This window comes from Sminthopsis crassicaudata, chromosome 3 (genome assembly GCF_048593235.1).
Source record: "Sminthopsis crassicaudata isolate SCR6 chromosome 3, ASM4859323v1, whole genome shotgun sequence".
Lineage (NCBI taxonomy): Eukaryota > Metazoa > Chordata > Mammalia > Dasyuromorphia > Dasyuridae > Sminthopsis > Sminthopsis crassicaudata.
In genome coordinates, this window is record NC_133619.1 from 632527603 (window position 1) to 632534681 (window position 7079).

A 7079-nucleotide genomic window follows, 5' to 3' on the forward strand; every position below is an offset into this window, starting at 1 on the left:
GTCAAATTTATTGGCATAAAGTTAGGCAAAGTAACTCCTAATAAATGTGCTAATTTCCTCTTCATTGGTGGATAGTTCTCCCTTTTCATTTTTGAGACTAATGACTTGATTTTCCTCTTTCCTTTTTCTAATCAAATTAACTAAAGATCTATCCATTTTGTTTTTCATAAAAGCAACTCTTAATTTTATTTATTAATTCAATAGTTTTTTAGTTTCAATTTTATTGCTCTCTCTCTTTTTTTTTTTTTAAGAATTTCAAGTTTGGTATTTGGTTGGGAGTTTTAAATTTGTTATTTTTCTAGCGTTTTTAGTTGCAAGCCCAATTTGTTGATCTTCTTTTTCTCTATTTTATGCAAATAAGTATCTAGAAATATATAAAATTTCCCCTTATTACCACTTTGGCCACATCCAACAAATTTTCATATGTTGTCTCATTATTATTATTCTCTTGGATAAAATTATTGATTGCGTCTATGATTTGCTTTTTCACCCAATCATTGTTTAGGATGAGATTATTTAGTTTCCAATTTCTTTTTGGTCTATTTTCCCTTGGCCTTTTATTGAATGTAATTTTTATTGCATCATGATCTGGAAAAACAAACATTTATTATTTCTGTCTTTCTGCAATTTTGAGGTCTTTATGTCCTAATATATAGTCAATTTTTGTATATGTTCCATGAACTGCTGAGAAGAAAGTATACTCCTTTCTCTTTCCATTGAATTTTCTCCAAAAATCTATCATATCTAGTTTTTCTAGTATTCTACTTACCTCTTTAACTTTTTTTAAATTTATTTTGTGGTTTGATTTATCTAGTTTTGAGAGAGCAAGGTTGAAATCTCCCACTATTATAGTTTTGCTCTCTATTTCTTCTTGCAACTCTCTTAACTTCCCCTTTAAGAATTTAGACGCTACACCACTTTGAGTATATATGTTTTATATTGATATTGCTTCATTATCTATGGCATCCTTCAGCAAGATATAGTTTCCTTCCTTATCTCTTTTAATTAGATCAATTTTTGCTTTTGCTTGATCTGAGATTAGGATGGCTACCCCTGCTTTTTTTTTTATTTCACCTGAAGCAAAATAGATACTGCTCCAGTCTTTTACCTTTAATCTGTAAGTATCAGTCTGCTTTAAATATATTTCTTGTAAACAACATATTGTAGGATTCTGGCTTTTAATTTATTCTGCTATCTGCTTACATTTTATGGGAGAGTTCACCCCATTCATGTTTACAGTTAAAACTACTAATACTATATTTCCTGCCATTTTATGAACCCCACATAATACTTTTCTCTTTCCTTTTCCCCTTTCCTTCTTCCTCTTTCTTTGAGCCAAATCTGATGAGTAAGATTCACACAATATTTGTCACTCTCCCTTCTTTTCCTCAATTATAATAGGGTTCTTTGCCTCTTTCTGAGATGTAATTTCCCTCTTTTTACCTCTACTTTCTCCTTTTTTTCTGTTACAATCCACTTTCCACCTCTAGTTTCTTCTTTATATTATAACAGTAAAATCTGATTAAATGTGTACTCTTTATGTATACCCATAAACAAATACAGTTCTAAAGAGTTTTTTTTCTTTTTATCTTTTTATGCTTTTCTTGAGTTCTATATTTGGAGGTCAAAATTTTTGTTTAGCTCTAGTGTTTTCTTGGGTTGGTTAGCATCTGCTGTATTCAGCTTCTCAACCTAGATGTCTTGGCAGCAGTTGTCTTTCTGATGTTATGATCTTCAAACTCCCTTTGATATTCAAGATAAGGTTATCTGCAGATTTCTTCATTCACGAGGTGGTACTGTCCTTGTGAGATATGATAGGTGAATCCAGGATTGCACTCCTGAAGTGTGGCTGGAGTAGGACCGGTGACTTCAAAGGGAACTTTTTAACATGTTTCCAGGCAGTGTTTTTAAAAATGGTATTTTCAGTCATCTATTACTGGCTTGGTTTGGGGGCTGAATCACAATTGGGATTTCTAACGAACAAAATTATGAGACAAGATGGTAAGTTTCTGAAACTTTCTCAATTGACAAAAACAGTATTGTTGCTTTAAGTCTTTAGCTTCTATGCTTCCTACCTATGGGTTAAAGCTATGTTAGGTATCCTGTTATTATCTCATAAGAATTGAGCTTATAAGAACCAAATGATATGGATGTAAGGATGAGCAGTGTTAAAGGAAGGATTTTGGCCTGAGGATACCTTCCTTGCTTCAGAGCAAGGGAGATGATTGGGGACTGACAAGTACAATGGAGGTGCTGAGTAACTGTCTAGGATGAAAGCAGTTTTAACCTATGAAACTCCTATGAAGTGGGTGCCTCTCTCATCATGTATCTCTTTAGGAATCCTCTCCCTCCCAACAATGGAATGATTTCTTTCTAATAGGATTTTTGCTATCTTAGAGGTTATGGCAGTGGGACAGGGAAACATTTGCAGTTACTGGGAAAACATAGCTCATAATTAAAGCATTATGGAATCATGGGCAAGTGGCAATTGAATGAAGTTGCTCTCTAGATTTCAGAAGGTGCATCTGGGAGAGGAAACTGCCCTAGCACTGGCTTCAGAGGTTTAGGAATTGTTGTGTGGGGGGCAGGTGGGACATATCTCATAGGCAGTGATAGCACCTTTGCAAAAACTCCACCATCAGAATTTTTGGACTAGCTCCACCAGCTTGTCTGATTTCCAAATGACTGAATGAAAGTGTTCCATCAAAGGGAGGGATAATTTCTTGGAAAGCACCATCAGTCAGTTTGGGTCAATCCAGAGACGCCATCAGATTTACTTCCCTCTTTTTGAAGCTTTTCTTGCTTTGAGATTAGCATTCTTTTCTGGTCAATAATTATGTCTTCTTCCCTTAGGCTAGGCTTAAACAGGCTTTAAGAAAAACTAGGACAGTACCTATGGGATAAAGTGAAAGTTTCACAGGGACTTAGGCTAAAAAAGCTTCACCCTCAGAAAGTAGGGGAATTGTAACCTCCCCTCAGAGGTTACTGATTGTCAGTCTTGCCTAATCCCAGGCCTTCAGAGATCCCTGGCCACTGCCTCTTCAAGCAGTGATTCTCATGTCCAATAGAGCGCCCAGACATAGCAGTGTCTGAGCTCTTTATTGTACACTATCACATCCTGCACTCCTCCAGCACTCTCACTGTACTCTCACTGAACTCCCCCTACTTCCTGATCCTGGTACTTATTTTGGGTCTATTAGGTCACATGCACAGCCAACAAGAGAAAGAGATGTCTCCCTTTGATGATGCAGCCTTTATGCAACCAGTTCATGGGGCATTCCTACTAGCTGCAGAGATCACATCTAGGTGCCTTAGACACCAAAGCCTCTTTACTTACTTATTATACTATGTAAGTTACTTCTCTGGACCCTTACAGTACATGAAGCTGAGGTTTTAGCTCCTTGGTCAGCCAAATCGTTTCCAGGGGCATGAGTGCTGTTTTCCTGACTGTGCCCTGGAATTTTAATTACTTCTAATAGCTTGACCTAATTGTGAGATTTCTGGGTCAAATTATTCCATCTATGTACCCATCTATCCAGCATCTATCATTCTTTCAATCCATCCATCCATCTTTCTATAGAGTCTCTTCATCCCTCCCTGTCTCTCCCATTTGTCTCTCTTATCTATCTTCTATTCCCCATTCAACTATTATCTACTTATCTAGCTACCTCTTCTGACAATCATTACTTCCTTTTGGGGAAAGGAATGCTTTCCTAGTTGACTTCAGAAACTTGTAATGAGAAGAAATCTCATTTAGATCGGCTTTCTGTGGATATGACAGGTTAGTGGTTAGTAGTAGAAATGTAACTGGGGACTTCTGTGTCTGAGCGCAAGAACCCCAAACTGAATCTAAGTTAAATCCACCTTCAGTTAAGTGGGGAAGTGGCAGGGAGCAAGGTGGAAGGATGGGGCCAGGGGAAGTTCTTCTTTGCCTTCTTCCATGCCTTGCTATTTCCCTAACTGCACTGAATGAATCTATGATTAGGTACTGAGGTCTGTAGTTGCTACAAAGATAAAGGAATCCAATTCTGGTCAGAGCCTCTAAATTCACTGCCCTAGGGCAAAGTCCCCATGGCTCCATCCTCTTTATATTACAGCTTACCTCTGTGTTGGGAATTTTTTCATTTAGACAATAGTTGGTTGTTTTTGTTTGTTTGTTTGTTTGTTTGTTTGTTTGTTTGTTTTTTGTTTGTTTTTGTTTTATTTTGCATCTGGGCAAGAGATAATTGATGATGAGAATGAAGATGAGAATGATGACAAGAATGATGAAGAGAATGAAGATGGGAATGACAACGTATTTCTTTTGATAGTGACTGTCCTGTGAGCACCATGCATCAGTGATGGCAGTGCCTGGCCTTGCTTCATACAGACCCTGGGCAGTACAACTAGGAAGACAGATGAGGACATGTGTCACTGAACATGAATTCATTCCCATCAGCCCACCATGACTGAATGATCCAGCTCCTCCCCCACTCACAGGCAGCTTCCAGAGTACCCCAAACAGAGGGAGAGGGGTAGTTGAAGATAGACACAGGTCCCCCTCCCCAAATTTTATATACACAAAAAACCTCAGAGGGAGGGCATCCACCCTGAAATGGCTAGAAAGACAGTATGTCCAGAGTCAGGATCCAAAATGATTTAGACAAATTTAGACAAATTAGAGTGATGAGACCATGTTGCCTTTTGGGGGGGTGTTGTTTTTGGGGAAAGAACTACAATTTTATCAGTATAGGGGATTCCCTGCTGTAGAAATACTTTTCTCTGATGCAGGAATTCTCCAGAATTGAGACCTTGTTGGCTAGGGCATTGAGAGTGTGTGATGTGCTTCTGAGACAATGTTTATAGTGTTTAAGATACGAAATGGTCCTCCTGACCCCACAGCAATTCCTGTATGTCCCCCTGTCTAACCTAAAAAAAGATCGAAATTACTAGGATTGTAGAATCAATGCTTTACAGTTGGGCTAAAAGATTGATTCAAGATCATAGAATCTGTGATTTCTAGATCTGAGGACAAATGGATAGAACATTGGATCTAGAAGCTCAAATCTTAGTTCAGACATTTCCAAATGTAGAACCTTGAATATTTAACCCCCAATTGCCTCAGTTTTCTCATAGAATGAGAATAAAAGCACTGAATTCCTAGTGGAGCATCAAATGAGATAATACCTAGAAAGTGCTATATAATGGCTAGTCTTATTGTTATTGTAGCTCCTGTCCCAATGACCATTGTTATGAAACACTGTCCTTATTGGTCAATATGGATGTCATTCCCTGTGCACATCAGCTGGGCAAAGTTGGGAGGAAACTCCAGCCTTTTCAGGACTCTTCAACCTTCAAGACTTTTACAGGGACTCTTCAAGCATCAAATTGCTTCTGGCTTCCAAAGGGAGGATGGAAGGGACCAATCCCATTTCAAATTCTAGAAGTAAAAGACTCTGGAAAGAGATGGAAGGGACCAGAAGGCTCCATGGTATCCTCCTCCCCAGCTTGCTACACTTTCTCTTTCAGGAGATCTAGAACTTTCTCTTGGTTGAGTTATCTCACTGCTGGTGGAAAACCTCTTTCCTTTGTATTATCTGGCATATATCTTCCAGGGTATTTCTTTTCTGATTTCTCTTTTGACACACTTTAGATAAGTGAATTTCTTCTCTTTTTATAATGTATGTTTATTGTGACAAAAGGGATAGAGTAGTAATAGATGGGAAGCTTTGAACAGAAAACCTGGGGTTTCTCTTCCTCATCCAAAGTAAAAAGACAAAGAATCATGAATTAGATTGAACCTGGTCACATCTTTCAGACTAAAAATATTCAAAAGAACAGATAGTTATAATTCTAGTCTGGAACCAGATTTCTCTGAGAAGAACAAAGTGGTCTCACGTCCTGACTTCCTGCTTTTGACAGATATTAAAATCTTCCTTGGAAAATGGCAGGTGGAAGAAAAACTGGAGATGTCTCATCTTCCTTCCTTTGAATCACACAGAGCCCACACTGTAGGTGTACCTTAGCCATAGGGAGAGGTTTCTTAATCTCTGTCTCTCTCCCCTTCCCTCCTGCTTCTTTTGATGTAGCTCTCTCCACTTGGTGTCTCTAAAATTACTACACTATCATTACTATTAAGATTTTCCTTCTCCTTGAAAAATGACAAAATGTTCAGTAGTTTGAACCAATCATATCCCCTAAACGCGTAACATTTAAGGGAGTAGAATTATTATTCTAATCTGCTACCTCTTCCCCTGATGTTGCTTTCAGCAGTAATTATATTTAATTATTAATCATTAATAATAATTATTGTTGTTTAGTAATTTCCATCTTGTCCAACTTTTTGAGACCCTGTTTAGGGTTTTCTTGGCAGAAAAGCTGGAGGGGTTTGCCATTTCCTTCTCCGACTAGTTTCACAGATGAGGAAACTGAGGCAAGCAGGATGAAGCAATTTGCCAGGATCACACAGAAAGTGTCAGAGGCCAAATTTAAACTGAGGATTCCATACATGACATTCTGTCCACTGTGCCACCAGGTTACCCATTCATCATCATTATCATCATCATCATCATCATCATCATCATCATCATTTTTGTTATTATTGAAAGGACCAGAAGCCACCTACTTCAACCCTCTAATTATAAAGATGAGGAAACTGATGTTCAAAGTATCAAAGGGATTTATCCCTGGTCACACAGGAAACAAATGTCAGAGGCAGGATCTGAATCCAGCTCTTTGGGCTCCAGAGTCAGGGCCCTTTCCATTCTACCAGACCACTATCCTGGGAAAGATTAATTGGGACTAGGTAACAATCAATCTGCAAAGGTCTCAGAGCAGGAAAACCCTGAACTCCCCTTGTGAGTCAGCACTGCAACTGGAAAACCAGTCATGGCAGTCCAGCTTTAGACTACATGGCGACTTTAGAATGAAGGAAATCCGGTGACACTGTCCCATGGACACTACACTGGTCAGCTTACAAATGAAGAGTTCAAGTTCCTTGGATAGTTGAAGAGCTTCTACAAGAGGACATTGTAGGTTCATAGAATCTGAGCTGGAAATGATGCCAGGGATCCCTCATTTACTCTCACTTATAGATAAGG